Below are 16379 nucleotides of genomic sequence, written 5' to 3'. Positions count from 1 at the left end.
ACTTGGAGTTGTCCTGGGTGGTGCTGCAGGGACAGTTACTGGACACCGTATGTCCTCCCATGGCCCACTGGGTGGACTGTGGAAGAGTGTGGGCTATGATGTGGACCATTGACCATGAGGTGCAGTGGTGCTCAGAGATGTATTCACCAAATGCAATGAATGTCTCATGATGATGGAGGAGGTTGTTGTTATGGGGAGAGGAGAGGGATGAGGGGGGTGGGGGTATATGGGGACCTCATATTTTTTAATGTAACATTAAAAAAATAAAGACAAAAAAAAAAGATACCACAAAACAAAACAAAACAAAAAAACCAAAAAAACAAAACAGTGTAGCTGAAGGGCTTGCTGTGACCCCAGGGAGCCATCCTGGGAATGAGCAGGGGGAAGGGGTGAATTTGTCTTTCTCTCCAGGCAGCCTTGGTTCTCATGCCCCCTCACGGTGACAGCATCTTGCTGTGGCACGTGGGACTCTGGTGTTTAAATACCTGCGTTTTAAACACAGCGTGGCCCAGGAGAAGGAGCCAGCAGCTCTCGCTGGTGGTCTACTGCCAGGGCCCCACTGGGGCGGGCAATCCATTGCTCTGGGGCTTCTCTGGAGATGGCACGTTGTCTCCATCATGAAGCCTTTCTAAAATATTTTTTGAGTGATTTTCACTCTACATGATTTTACTTTCTTTGCTGACTCTCTGACCTATTCCCGTACAAGGTATCATTCCACAGTCATTTGTAAGCAGGACGGCACTAAGTGCAGGTTTTATCTCTAGTGTAGTACCTGAATTTATGGTCTTTCTAACTAAAAAGGTAATTAAAGAAAAAAAAAAAGGTAGATGGTGCCAAGTAGAGAAACAGAGGTAGTTAAAGCTGACGGGAGATGAATATTTAAGAAAGGCTGCATCATGACTTGTGGTGGTGGGAGGCAGGTGGGCGCCCTAAGGAGGCTCTCCAGTGAGTGATGGTTCCCTCCGTGGAAAGGGGCGGCGCGCTGCTCCCCCTCCCCGCTGAGCACCCAGCGGCAGCCACGGGGAGAATATGCACGAAGGACTTAGCTCAGACCAGAACGTTCTTCTGTTGGCCAGGCCCCAGGTGGACTTCTGGACAGAGGGACAGAATCTCCAAACAGGGAAGCTTTTCTTTTTTTTTTTTGAAGACTTATTTTATTTATTTCTCTCCCCTAACACCCCCCTTCCCCACCCTGGTTGTCCGTTCTGTCTATTTGCTGCGTCTTCTTCTTTGTCTGCTTCTGTTGTTGTCAGTGGCACGGGATCTATGTTTCTTTTTGTTGCGTCATCTTGCTGTGTCAGCTCTCCGTGTGTGCGGCGCCATTCCTGGGCAGGCTGCACTTCTTTTGCGCTGGGCGGCTCTCCTTACGGGGCGCACTCCTTGCGCATGGGGCTCCCCTACGCGGGGACACCCCTGCCTGGCAGGGCACTCCTTGCGCGCCTCAGCACTGCGCATGGGCCAGCTCCACACGGGTCAAGGAGGCCCGGGGTTTGAACCGCGGACCTCCCATGTGGTAGACGGACGCCCTAACCACTGGGCCAAGTCCACTTCCCGGAAGCTTTTCTTTCTAACCTCATTCTGCCTGGAATCGTGTATGCCAACATTTTTCAAAGTATTACCTAACATTTTATGAGCTGTTAAGGGAAGTTACTCAAAATAAAGGTTCGGTTATCAAAGGTATTTCAAGAACACTGGGTGTCACAAAGGTCTTCTGTAGAGCCCTTGCAGACCCTTTCCTAGACTGGTGGGGAGGGAAGACAGAGGAAACAATATAATCTACATCTAAATCTACAATTTATTTGCACATGTGAGCCAGTTTTTAGAGGTTCCTTATAAGATTGGTGTTCTGTGTTACCTTTTTTTGAGATATGTTGACCCAGACATTTGAAGGTGGTGAATAAATTAAGTGGGCCTTTGAGAGTCCCTTCTGGTACAATATTTAAACATTTTCTGGCTTGCCATATTCCTACCTGCAAAATCAAAAATGAAGAAATTTTCACAGGCAACTCTTCCTGAAAACCCACTGAAGGAAGGATTCCTTGGAACTGTTTCTTTTGTGGCGTGAGACGTTTCCCAGTGGCCAGAGTGGAGGGATAGCAAAGCATCTCCAGAACCAGAAAGAGTCGCGGCGCCTTCATCCTCACGTGGCTGCCAAGCACATGGCTTTTTGGTGCTAATGGAAGCTGGAGATGACATCTACCACGGCGCATGCTGGTTTGGCTGCAATGAGGAGCGTGGCTCTGAAGGCTCGTGATGGAGTGAGTCGGTGACAAGGCCCCTTGAGAGATGTTACCACTTGGGGAGGAGAGTTTCACGCCTAGCGGCTGGCACTGCCTGCTGTCGTGGCTGCCCGTGGAGGCCAGAGACCCACCCTCCACCTGTCACACACTGAGCGCCGAGCGAGCAGCTGGAGGCCACATCAGCAGAGCTGGGAGGATGTGCGGGGAGCAGCTGCCCATGCACCTGCTGCAAGGGCAACTGGAAGCGAGCAGCACAGGGGTGGGAGGGAAGGGGCCGGGTCCACTTCATGATAACTGTGCTTGGGGGGGGGGGGGGGCTGCTTCTGTGCACATCCCCGGGACTCAGTGAGCACCTCAGATCAGGAGGCCGTGTCCCCACGGCCCTCGGGAGCACTGCCAACGCGCCTGTCCAAATCCCGCCCCTGGAGGTGATTGGGAATCAGCAGGGAGCCAAGTGCTGCGTGGAGAGTGCTTGGCGCCGTCCCCAGGAAATGGAGATGCCCACCTCCAGCTCGCCCCCCAAACCGAGGCCAGCGGGGAGGGGTTCTGGACGGAGGGCAAGAAAAGTGGAGAATCTCCTCTTAACCTCGGTCTGTCTGGAATATTGTGTGCCAACGTTTTTCCAAGGGTGTTCCAACATTTTATGAGCTGTTTAGGGAAGTTACTCAAAATAAAGATTTGGTTATCAAAGGTATTCCAAGAACACTAGTTAACAAAATTAAATTTAATTTGCAGGTCCCATGTCCCCGCAGGCCTGGTAGGAGAGGAGCTGAGAATACCAGTCCGTCCCCACGGAGGAGCCACGCAGAGCTCGGGGGCAGAGCCGCGGGCGGCGTGGGACTCCCTGGCTGTGCACAGCAGCGGCTGCAGGGCTCCTCTTTATCTGCTTGCTCACAGAACTTAGTATTTCTGGCAGAATTTTGTCTAAGATTTGCTCTCACAATTACATCCCATCTGGCTCTCATCACCAGAAGCCAGCAGGTGTCCCAGCTTTTGGGCCACTCTTAGGTGCCCGAGGTGGCTTCAGTTAGTTCCCGGCGGGAGAGCGCGTGTGATTGATGTTAAAGAGCGACCGTGAGGAGGAGCGCCGGGTGTCCTAGCCCTCCCCAGGCCCTCCACGCTCCTTTCCCACCCAGTGCCTCCGGCCAGCGAGCTCGACCATCTCTATGAAAAGGTGCAGGAATAATTCAAAGCCAGGGGTTATGCGGAAACCAGTTTCACCCTTTCTTTTCTGTCTGGAACTCTTAAAAGTCTTAAAAGCCTTTTGCGGGGAAGAAAGAACTCCCAGTCACCAATCATTCATTAAAGGTTTGGGTTTTCACTCTTACTGTAACACAGTTTTAAGCCTCGTATTGTTGTAGAAGTTAAGAGAGGTTCAATTATTTGAGTATAGAAAGGCTAGGAATCAGGAGTGATTTTGAGAAGGAAAAATGATTTATTGACGGCCGGCTGGACTCGGGAGCTTTCTGTTTCAAACCCGAGCCCTGAACAAGAATTTTGAGTTCCTTTTATACAGAGAGGAAGGGTTAAATTGTTCTTTGTTTCAGTGCTCAATAGGCTTGAATTAGCATATATCCTCCACACCCTAGGTAAGCTTTTAGCATGGACTTTATACATTCTAGATAAGCTTTTAGCACATTTGGTTTGCATTTCCCCTGAATATTTAAAGTTTATAGAGTTTGTATAGTTAAACAGTTTCCTGGGACTGGAGTCGTTGCCATGGTCACCGAGGGCAGGACTGCAGCCTCTTACTGTCCCACACCCACAGGTCACAGACAGCAGGTGATCTACGAAGAGATGAAGAGCCTCCCACCCGTAGCCCACATCAGTATGCATGCAAAATTTTCTTTCCCTTATATACAGGTTTAGTGGATGCCGTTCAGTGGCGAGTGGTCCTTATAAAGAATATATGTCGTGAAACAATGAAAATCCACGTGTGAATGCCTGAGTAGAAAAATACAGGTATTTGAGAATAATTTTAAAAGGCAGGGCCTTTACTACATTTCCTTGTTCCATTAACATTTTTAAGTTCTGGAAGGTAGGCTGTTGGAATGCACAGTTAAAGATGGAGAAAGAAGGCTGTTCCATCGAGTCAGTTTTCTCTGAAAATGGCTTTTCATCTCTTCTTAAATGCTAAATAATCCATCATGCTTTATCACCATGTACTTAGAAGTAGGAAAGTGGACTTTGTCCAAAGAGAATCACTGCATTTTGACTTAGAAGTTGTTTTGCTTTTGGAGGAACATGTTGATTGTTAACAGGAATCAACGAGACCGTTAATAGAAGTTCTCCCCGAAACTCAGCTCTCCAAGTGCATCTCTCCTGTCATGTTTAGCTGCTAAGGGAGATGCTTGCTAGATTCATTGTTCCTTTCATACCAGTGTGGCCTTGAGGAAGTCAGGACTTTCTCTGTAAGTTTGTTTGATAAAGTGTGTTGAGTTCTTATCTGCCTTTAGGAACTGTTGCTCTAAACTATTTGGATCTTCACTAAGTAAATTAAAGTGTGGAACTTTCAGCTTTTTCTTCTTGTCAATGTTAGATTAGAGAATGAAAGTGGCATTTTCCATGTGTCAAAACTAAGTGCAATAATTAGGAGTCATTCCTCGAGTGAGGGGCACTCAGAGGTTGTGGTGGACAGACGTGTGTCTAAGGCACCCCTGGGTGGGGACAGAGGTAGAAGGCTACTCCTGCAGGCATATCTGTGTCCCTGGGAGCTCCCAATGTGTGCATGCGTCTCACTTACACAGGTGTGTACCTGCACCTGCTCCACCTGTTTCCTCTGCTTCATCAAAGCAAACTTCACGGAGGACCCCTTCTGCAAGTTGATGCTTTCCTTTTCTGCAAGTGGGACGGGTTGAGCGGGAAGGAAGCAGCCCCTGTGGTGCTCCACCCCTCCCTTCCACCACTCGGCCTGAGCTCAGGCTGGGGTTTGGCTGGTGCTCCTTGGCTCTCTGGGTTGCCCATCTAGTGCCCAGCCCTGGGCCATGGCCTTCTCGAGCCAGGAGGGCCTGGTGGGTGTTCTCAGATGTCACCAATCTCTTGTTTGACCCTGAGTTTTCCCAGATGGCTTTGGTTCTGCAGCAAGAAGGCACAACTCTCTTCGAGCAGAGCCGCTGCTCGGGTTCTCCAGCTTTGCCCACCTGAGCGGATTCCCAGCATTGAATGCTCCAGAAGGGGCACTGGCCACCTGGCCACCCTCTGGCCAAGTGAACACTGCTCCTCATCTGCCCGGTCTCAGCTCACACTCCCCGCCGAAGCACCCGCCTGGTGTCCCCGGGGCCCTTGTTGTGGTCCCTCAAATTGCAGCACTATTATGAGGTCTGTGTTCATATTTGTCACACACACGTGTCTATTGTGGGAAAATGAGGCTTCGTGGGAATTGTGGATTGAGCTTGAATAAATGATTTTATTTTCTACTGTGGTGGGAGAAAAGCAGACAAATGCCAGGTGACAAAAGGCTTCGGGCCTTGACGGTTGGTGTCCCCTCCCTGGAAAGCCCTTCCGCAGCTAGTTGAAAGGGTTAATCCCTCATCTTGAGTTGGGGCCACACGCAAATATTCCCTTCCCAGAGAAGGTTTCCTCACCATCCATCTAAAATAGCACCCTGTCACCCTGCAGAGTCTCACCTTGCGTGATTCATCTCAGAACATGAGAGTTACCTGGCGTCTTGTTAGGCAAGCTCCCACGAGCTTGCAATGCCATGAACTTCGTTTGGCCCCCATTGTATATCTGGTACCAGGACAGGGCTTGTCCAGCGTGGACAGTTAATATTTGTGGAGGAAGTAAATGAATGTTTCAGATAATGGCAGAAAAGCACAAGGCGAATGAGTTTATGTACCACTTATTTTGAACAAATTCAGTGTCCTATAGCAAATATTATAGGACTTTAGTAAAAAATATAATTTTCCATAACAAATATGAGGTTGAGAGGTCATGTGATTATATTCCTGGCAAATTAATATAAAATTTGATATAGTAAAGAACTGGGTATGAAAGAGAAATGACGTGGCTGCGATAACAAGCAGCAGAGGACGTACGGGCTTGGTGTCCCCGAGGACCGTTTGTCCCACCTGGCCGCGGTCCAGCTGTGCTGTTTGTTCCACCTGCCCGCATGGGCCCTGGACGGTGAGTGTTCTCCAGCCTTCTCTTGCTTTCCTTACCCAGAGGGACAATTTTAACAGAGAGCTTGAAGGCTTTTGTTAAAATACAAGGAGGAAAGGGTATTGCATTTGAATGATGGTTAAAATAGACGAGGAGAGAGGAATATTGGAATATAACTTTCCTGTTCGTACGGAGAAACATTGTGTCTAGTGCACACGTGTGTCGTACTCTCGGGCGCACAAGCGGGTCCATCTGGAATACTTACACAGACGAGCGTGCTGTTTCGGGAGGGAGGGAGCTCCGTGCAGAACCCACGGCCTGTGGGCGCGCCTCCTGGAGCGGCGCACGAGTGGCAGCAGGGCTGCGTCTGCGGCACAGGGAGGCAGGGAGGCCCCAGCTGGAGACTCGGCCCTGAGACGTTCCCGAAACCCTCGTCTCCCGGCAGCCCCTGGCTCTCTGCGACTCGCCGCTGGCAGAGCGCGTTTCCATCATGCACTGCTGACCCGTGGCCGGGCTGGACCTGCTCCGAATTTGAGAATAGCTGGGCGGGCTTTGCAATTAGCAAACCTCAGGCTAAACCGGGCCTGGTCTCTCACCGGGATGAACTCAGCTAAACTAGTTCATCCCTTTGAGACGTCCTTTCTTCACGGGTAAGGTGGAAGTAACTGCACTTGGACTGGTTTCCACGAGCGTCACCGCGGCGGTGTAAATGAAACACCTGGCGCAGAGTAAGCGCGTGAGAGATGCTAGCTCTACTCTCCACCAGTTGCTACGTATCAGGTATTCTGTTTGTTTGTTTTCCTTTTCTGTGTCTAACTCTCATAGCACACATGAAATCTGTGATTTGGAAGGGTCTACGGGCATGTAGACCAAGCCCTTCCTTCCAGTTCCTTTTCCCACTTGACTCTTAACCCCCCACACACCAAGAGATTGATTTCTACTTCCTCCCCCATTTCTAGTCACAATTGTCGACAACGGCAAGAAAGTTCATGTTATCTGACCCTCCCCAGAGCGCCATCAAGTTCTGTAATGTTTCTTTCAATTGGAAAAGTATTTCTTCACCTCCGTGTTTCTAACTCCCTGATCACTTTCCTTCTCCTGCATGGCGTTTCGGGGCTAGACCCTGCTCTTTTCCCATCTTACTCTTTGGAGAAGTGATTTTTCAAAGGGCGTTGCCTTATTTCCCTTTGAACATTTGAAAACACATAAGCAGAATGTTCTTCACATGTAAATAGAGCTATGAATTTGTTCATTGATGCTTATAGTAAAAGCTGCAGTATCTTACCTGCTTAATCTCCTAAAGGTAAATATTTTCTCTTGTTAGATAAGGATTTCTGTTTTTAATCAAGGTGTAATTTATATACAATAAATGCATAGACCATATTTTAGTTTGATGGGGAGAAGAGTTTTAACATGACCTAGTTTGTGAGAAATTTGATTAAAAACAAAAAATTATATGCAGAAAATTTAGTTCAGAATCCAAAACACAAAATGTAGGCTCTCAGGGCATGAACATTCTGCATTTTCACCCGCACTTTACTCTGATGAATAATGCGTGTGGCAGTGCTTCTGGGGGAGAACCTGGCCTTTGAAAAGCAGTATTTGAATTGGCTAGGAGAAGAGCACACAGGAAAGTCTTTTTTCCTCTGCTGCTGCTTATTTTCTTCATTTCCCTTTGATGTGCTTTCTCTTTCTGTGCACGTTTGACTGGATTTTATAGCCACGCACGTGAGGAAACGGTACTGCAGGTTTGAGTCATGGAGCCTGTGGCTGGGCAGCCACACTGTATTTTTTGTTTTCTTTTTTTGAAGATACATAGATCACAAAAAAAGTTACATTAAAAAAACAGAAGAGGTTCCCAGGAGGCCACACTATGGAAATCTGCAAGCTCACCGTGTTTTCTCCTCGTTGTTCACCCGTGTTTTCTCCTTGTTGGGTTGTGGCCTCTGGCTGTCAGGGTAGGTTTGTCTGTCCCCCGACTCTGCATCTGAGGCTCTCTGTGACCTGTGCTGTGGCCGCGGAGAGCCGCCTCCTCCGCTCTGGCCATGTGGAGCCGGCCAGGCCGGCCTGGCTGTGCCTCTTGAGACGGGGCAGCAGACCTAGACTTCGAGCCCTCCTCGTTGTTCCTGCCTGCCTCGAGCCTGCCCCGGGGTGTCCCGGCTTCCCCAGCATTGCTGCCGTGGCATTCGGGGTCTAGGTCGTGCTTGAATCCTAAGAGGCTGACTGTAGCACGTGGTTCCATGGTAACCATAAACATGCAAACTTTTCTGACCAGACTAATACAGACTTGAGTTCGATCTCATTTGCTGAATAAACAATGGATACTTTACACATTTAAAATCCTCTATAACTTGAACGTCTTTATAAACAGAGTGGCTCGTACAAGTTCCGAAACCTGATAGAAATACAAGTGAGCCAGAGGGGCAGCGGGGTGGATTTCAAACGCGAGGAGGGAGCAGCCCGCGGGGACGGGTGGGCCAGGGGCCGGAGGAGGAGGGGGCCCCTGAGGGAGGCCACAGGCCGGGCAGTGGGGGAAAGGGGCAGAGGGAGCCCAGCTCCCGCGAGGCCCCGAGCCAGGCGGGCCCTGCTGGCCTGAGCCGCCCGGCCAGCTGCTCCTGCCCGGCCCTCACCTTCCTGCCCGCTCTCGTTCTGGTCCGGCAGTTGTTGGCTCGGCCTCAGGTCCTGCTCCGAGGACATGGTGAGTTACCGTCGTCCGGTGGGACCCTTGTTAGGGTCATCACTGTAGCACCTACAAGTGTAAGGACTTCTGTGCATCCAAAGCTCTGTGACGTCTCAAACCAGCCTGTGCCTCTGATTCACTCAACTCGAAATTCCCTGGTGCCTTTTCCTTCCCGACAATAGGAAAGAATATTCCTAAAACAGGCAGCACCTGAGCTGAGCCCTTAGCAGACACGTGTGGCCTTGGTGTTTGCCGGTGCTGTGTTTGTGATTGAAATTATTTGTGAGGAGCCCACAGATCCAAGAGATGCAGCAGTTTTTGAATGGGGATAGTAATACCTTCCTCTCACATGAAAATCCGTTTAAATACCTGGCACAAGTTTAGATCCTTCCAGGTAAGTCACGTATCTGCTGGCGTCCACCGCATCTCGCAAACCTGGAATTTGAACGTGACTCGTGAACGTCCAAGAAGAACGTGGAATCAGGTGATCGGAGGTCTCCAGTATGCTCAGTTGAAAAGTTCTTTAAAGATGAAAATAATACACATCTGTGAAACATGCTAATTCTTCTAAGCAAGGAAGCTGTGTGGTCACTGGAGGCTGGACAGTAATAAAGGGCAACAAATACACCCAAAGAATCCAGAAGACGAGCCCTGCGTCGTGAGGAAAACGCCTCCTGCCAGTGTCAATTCTGCCAAACCTCATAAGACAGCCTGTGTGCTCGCGGCCCGAGGACGTGCCACCTCAACGTCTTGTGGCATCTGCTCTGCGTGGGCTGCAGAGGGGGCTTACCTGGTGGGGGGCCCGTAAAGGCCAGGCTGGTGCACGCGAGCCCCTGCACCCATGGTTCTTCTCATACACCCCATTTTCACTGAGTAGCTGCTACGTCCGTGCCTGCTCCCGAGACAGTTTTCACTATGGGCACGTGTGCCTGAAGGAACTCACTGTAGAGGCAAAGCAGCTCATCAGCAGGTGCAGAGCAGGAGGTGAGGGCAGTGACGGGCCAGAGGAGGGCCTCGGATCCTGGACGGTGGGCGCGGGGCGCTGCGGTGGAATAGGCGCGGAATGCTGCTGGAGGGACACGTCTTAAAGGCCGTGGAGATGTGGCGTGCCCGGGATCTATTCCTTCAAAGCCCACCTGTACGGCACAGCGTAAAACCCAAGCACGCCGCCGGCAAATGACTGTGTGGGCAGGTCTGTGTTCCCAAGCTGCACTCTGGATTGCGATCCATGGGCCGGAGGAAAGAAACCGTCTCTGCTCTGGGGCAGGAAGATGGGGAGGGCAGAAGGAGAGAGAGCACAGGGGCTGCTGTGCCCCCCGAAGCCGGGCTTAGCTGTTTGCTAGGTTTTCCTCACAGCTGTCAAAACACCTTGGTCTACACAGCTGAGTCCAACACACGTCGGGGGGAAATATTAACAATTCTCAGACTCTGTGGCCTCGGATGCGAATCCAGCAGAGTCTATAAGCAAAGAGGGTTCAGCCCGTGCCAGCTGTCAGCTTGGCGAGCGCCTTAATCCAGGGCTGAATGGGGCGTCACTGTCACCAGCTTCACCAAAGACGGATAAGTCAATGCCGACAGCCGGGGCCGGGGCCGCCGAGGGGACCTTTGGGCCTGAGCTACGGCTGCGCTCTTGCAGCGCTGCAAGAAACACCCCCGCGCACCGGCGCTGCTGGCCGTGGTGACAGCGCTCGTGCTGAGGGCCGTCCCCCGCCTCCGTGGCGGAGCAGCCCGCGGGGGACGAGCCGTCCTGTGTGGGATGGACAGGGGCAGCCGCCAGGCCCTCAGCCGACACTGCACAGCACCGGCCCCAGGGCGCGTCGGGCGTGTGCGCACGGCCTGCTGTGTGGCTGCTCTGTCTGTGTGATACGGGGCACGCGTGTGTGTATCTGTGTGTCATGGGGGCAACGCTGATTATGCACGCCTGTCTTATCTGTACGTGTGTGTATCTGTGTGTTCTGCACACCAGTCTTGTCTGTGTACACATATGGGGCATGTGTGTGTCTATCTGTGTGTGTGCATGTGTGTGTATGTATCTGAGTGCCTATGTGTGGACAGGTGTGTGTGTCTGTGTGCATCTGTTGTATTTGTGTGTGTGTATCTGAGTGCCTGTGTCTGGACGTGTGTGTGTGTCTGTGTGTGTGTGTGTGTCTGTCTTATCTGTGTGTATATATGTATCTGAGTGCGTGTGTAGACGTGTGTGTCTATGCATGTGTGTGTATCCGAGTGCCTCTGTGTGTGTATCTGAATGCCTGTGTGGACATGTGTGTGTCTGTGTGCATCTGTTGTATTTGTGTGTGTGTATCTGAGTGCTTGTGTCTGGACATGTGTGTGTCTGTGTGTGTGTCTGTCTTATCTGTGTGTGTATATGTGTATCTGAGTGCATGTGTAGACGTGTGTGTCTATGCATGTGTGTGTGTATCCGAGTGCCTCTGTGTGTGTGTCTGTGTGTGTGTGTATCTGAGTGTCTGTGTGGACATGTGTGTGTCTGTCTTATCTGTGTGTATATGTGTATCTGAGTGCATGTGTGGACATGTGTGTGTCTATGCGTGTGTGTATCTGAGTGCCTCTGTGGACATGTGTGTGTCTGTGTGTGAGTCTGTGTCTGTGTGTGTGTGTGTCCGAGTGCCTGCATGTGGATGTGTGTGTCTATGCATGTATGTATGTGTGTGTATCCAAGTGCCTGTGTGTGTGTATACAAGTGCCTGTGAGTGTCCGTGTGTGTCTGTGTGTGTCTGTGTGTGTGTCCAAGTGCCTGCACGTGGACGTGTGTGTGAGTCTGTCTCTGTTTCTCCTGCTCGCCCGTGTGCAGAAGCCGGGTGCTCGGGTCCTTGGGCCCAGGCTGGCCGGGGTGCTGGGCGGTGCTGGGCGGTGCTGAGAACCCTGCTGGCTCCTCAGCCGCCCTCTAAGATGCGGCTGCGCAGGGACCCAGTGACTCAGAGGCTGTAACGGGTGCTGAGAACACATTCACCCTTGCAGCTCAGGAGCACCCGCCCAAGCCTGGAGATGAGCTTCGAGCCAGCAGCACCTGCTGCGGGTGCTCTGCTGATGTGAGGTAGGGTGCTACAGGAGGAGCAGGCAGGTCATCGCCTTCTTGACACGATGTGGCAGTTAAAGCCCAGCAAGAGGAGGCGATGCGTCTGAAGTCGTGGTTAATCAGCAGCAGAAATAACATGTGCCTTTGATGGCTGTTCCATTAGCTTTTAATTTTCATGCCTCTTCCTTTCCCATGTAATTAGTAATACGTTTGCTTCCATCAGAAATAACATGTGCCTTTGATGGCTGTTCCATTAGCTTTTAATTTTCATGCCTCTTCTTTTCCTATGTAATTAGTAATATGTTTGCTTCCATTGACTCTTCCATTGGTACAATGTTTGCTTTGGAAAATGCCACAAATTCCTTCTTTCTTGTCCTTCACATCGTGTTTAAGTTTTATCTGAATTTATTTGGTTGAAATAAGCCATATTTTTATACAAAAATTTTGTCAAATAAGCTAAAAAATGTCTAGCCAATTTTTGATCCCCAGTTTCAAAATTGGGCATTATCCCTAGTATTTCCTCTTCTAGGAAATTCACATGTATCTTATTGATATAGTTTTGCCTAATTTTCCACTTTTGTGCTTGAAGGATCCACAAGCAATTGAAAAAAAAAATCATCTTAAATACAACTTGAGAGATTGGGGTGAAGGAAGAAGAAATAGTATTTTTTAGGAGGTACTGGGGATCGAACCCAGGACTCTGTACATGGGAAGCAGATGCTCAACTACTGAGCTACATCTGCTTCCCAATGAGAGCTGTTTTTTTTTTTTTTTCATTTGTTGTTGTTCATTGTTTTGTTTTTAGGAGGTACCAGGGATTGAATCCTGGACCTCATATATGGGAGGCAGGCACTCAACCACCGAGCTACATCGCTCCCCAGGAAATAGTATTTTGAACAATTGATTTTAAATGAAAGAATCATTCATGAATATTATTGTTTTCAAAATTAAGCTGATGAGTTGGTATTGGCACAAGGAAAGACATAAAGACCAATGGAATTTAACTGAGTTCAGAAATAAACCCTCACATCTTTGGTCAATTGGGTTTTTTTTCTTTATTTTCTTTTAAATGATACATTAAAAAAATATGAGGTCCCCATATAACCCCCACCCCACCCACGCCACCCCTCCCACATCAACAAACTCTTCCATCATTGCGGCACATCCACTGCACCTGGCGAATACATTCTGGAGCACGGCTGCAGCACGTGGACAGTGGTCCACATTGTGGTCCACACTCTCCCCTGGTCAATTTGGTTTTTGACTAGGATGCCAAGTCCACTCAATGGGGAAAGATTAGTCTTGTCTACAAATGGTGCTGAGAAAACTGGATGTCCATATGAAAGAATGAATGTGGACCCCTACTGCATACCATATTCAAATATTATTTAAAAATGGATCAAAACAAAAATATAAAACTCACAGAAGAAAACCTAGGGAATCATCTTCAGGACCTGGTGTTAGGTAATGGTTTCTTAGACTTTACACCAAAAATATGAGCAGCAAAAGAAAAAATAGATAAATGGGACATCATCAAATCTTAAAACTTTTGTGGAAAGGGCTTCATCACGAAAACAAAGACAGCCTACAAAATGGGAGAAAGTATTTGGAAAGCACATATCCAGCAAGGGTTAAATATCCAGCAAGGGTTATCCAGAATATATAAAGACATCCTACAACCCAACATCAAAAAGACCAGCCATCCAGTTAAAAATAGGCAAAAGCCTTGAATAGACATTTCTCCAAAGAAGATATACAAATGGCCATTACTCACGGGTAAAGATGCCCAACATCGTTAGGTGATGCAAATCTAAACTATAATGAGATACCATTTCACACCCAGTAGAATGGCTGCTGTTCAACAAAAAGAGAAAATAGGTATTGGGGAGGATTTAAAGAAACATTCATTGTTGGTGTTTCCGCTGTGGAGAACAGTTTGGTGGTTCTCATGAAGTTAAGTATAGAATTACCCTATGGCCAAGCCATCCCAATTCTAGGTATATACACAAAGAATGGAAAACAGGGACTCAAACAGGTATTTGCACACCAATTTTCATAGCAGCATTATTTATAATTGCCGATATCCATAACAGGTGAATGGATGAACAAAGCCTGGTATATACATGCCACGAAATATTATTCAGTCATAATGAAGAATTCACTTCTTTTATTTTGTAGTATGGGGCCTCATTTATATTTTTATTTCTGCTTTTGAAATGTTTTTATAATTATTTATATAATATGGTTTTTAAAATTTTTACACAATACATTTAAAATAATAGGAAAGTCTATATGATTTTCTTCAACTTTTCTTTAAAAATTACCAACTGGCTCATAAAAGTCTCATTTCCATAGGGCTTTTTTACACGTGGTTTACTCGGGTGCTGGGTGGTGGCTAGGGGACGAGGACACTCACAGGGCTAGGAAGAAAGAAGAGGGGCTGCTGAAGGCAGAGCCCCCTTGTGGTGGGGATTTGCTTGAGCCCAGCCCAGATCCAAGTGCAAGAGGTGCTGATTACATTGTACAAATACTCGATGTTTCTGGGTGGCAAATGCTTGTCAGAGGTACAACATGTGAATGTTTCAATGTGCCAGGTTTTAGCCTGAGCACTTCTGTGTTAATTTTAGCACACTGATCACAAGGTTTACATTGGTATAATTTATTCATTCCTTGGGTGGGAATTTTGGAAATAAGAGACGGTTGAAAACCAAAAGAATGAATTAAAGAAAATTAACCTGCCCTTCATTATTACATTTTCAAAAACTGCATGTTCTTCTTTATATCTATTTACTTATTTTATGGTTATCTATTTCCTAACATTGAACCACAAAAGTAGTGGCTTACAATGACACATTCATTTTGCTCACGAATCTCCGATTTGGCTGGACCCAGCAGGGAGAGCTCGTCCTGTGCCGGGGCGGGTGATGGTGTCATCTGAAGGCTCGCTCGCTCGCACACCTGGCGGTTGGTTCTGACTGCCGGTTCTGACTGCCGGCTGCGCGCTGAGCGAGGGCCGGCGCCCGGGGCACCTACAGGTGGCCCCTTCGTGGGTCCCAAGCTTCCTCACAATGTGGAGGTTGGGTTCCAAGAGCGAGCACCCTGAGAGCCAGGTGGAAGCCGCATCTGCTTCTGTGACCCGGCCGATTCCTCAGTTAGGCAGATTCCTTTCCGCCACATTCCAGCACCCAGGCAGTCCCCAGGTCCTGCCCCTCTCAGGAAAGAAGAGTGCCTTGGCTGTCTTTATAACACACACTCTGCTCTACTAGAGCATGAAGACGTTTAGCTGGCGTGTTATTCCTGCTATTCTCGCTCATTCCAGCCAAGAAACTACTCCAGGTAGTTTACACGCCTAAGCAATTATTGCACTTGATTATTTTCTTTGTAATGAGACCTACCCTGTATTGCCAACATTTATTTATCCAGTGAAGCAAACTTTTGTGCATATAACAATTAGATTCATGTGGATCTAAGGTTTCTTATTACAATGGTTTTTAAAACCTCAGAGATTGTTGGACAAAATTAAATTCAAGTCCATTCAGTTGAGTTTAAAATGGTATGTGTACAATTGAAAGCTTACAGGAAATTTGAAATAATGACTTGAGTACTTATAGGTCTTTAGCAGTAATAGCATAGCAAGTTTTCGACCAAACAGCTACATATTTTGCCTATTATTAAAGTAGTTATCTAGAAATATATGTCGATGTGTATAAAATCTTTAGTTATGTTAACAAAGCAGTATAGTTTTAATTTGCCTTTTCCTTTTAAAAAAAATTAAAGGCAAGGAAAATTTCAAGAGAATTTGGCCTTGAGAGAAATAATAAAATGTTGTAAAATTATGAACGCTATTCAGATCTGTGTGATTGCATAATGCCACATATTCATATTCATAATATTCAAAATATTCATAGTTTTGAATATTTGAACTGTTTTAAAGCTGTCCCTTCTCTTGTCTTACTCAGCCTGCAGGTTATTCCAGGGCCATGTTTCTTTCCAGTGTCTGAAAAATTTAGGGAAATCGGGATAATCAGGGTTCTGTCACAACTCAGTTGTATGACCATAAGCAAAGCACAAAACTTCTTTGGACCTCCTGTTTATAACGCAGGACTGTGTCTAAACAATCTCTAAAATCATTTACATTATGAATCATATGTAAGAATGCAATTTATTAAAAGGATGTATCATTTTTGGCTTCAAAATAATAAGAAATAATGAGTTTTTTCCTTTTCATGTTGAACTAGCAATTAAAAATGATAAAAACCATATATATTCAAGTAGAAATGACCTTGAAAATCTTTTATTTCCTAATAACCAAATATACAAGCTC

The 16379-nt window shown here is 47.7% G+C and overlaps 1 pseudogene; it reads right to left on the bottom strand.

Annotated features, from left to right (window-relative positions):
* LOC101442623 (DNA ligase 4-like) overlaps positions 1-9038 on the bottom strand; it is a 97878-nt pseudogene extending 88840 nt beyond the window's left edge.
* Positions 9039-16379: the final 7341 nt, after the last annotated feature.

The sequence above is a fragment of the Dasypus novemcinctus genome, chromosome 20 (assembly GCF_030445035.2).
Source record: "Dasypus novemcinctus isolate mDasNov1 chromosome 20, mDasNov1.1.hap2, whole genome shotgun sequence".
NCBI lineage: Eukaryota > Metazoa > Chordata > Mammalia > Cingulata > Dasypodidae > Dasypus > Dasypus novemcinctus.
The sequence above is the reverse complement of the archived record's forward strand: the minus strand, read 5'-3'. Positions and strand labels throughout refer to the sequence as shown.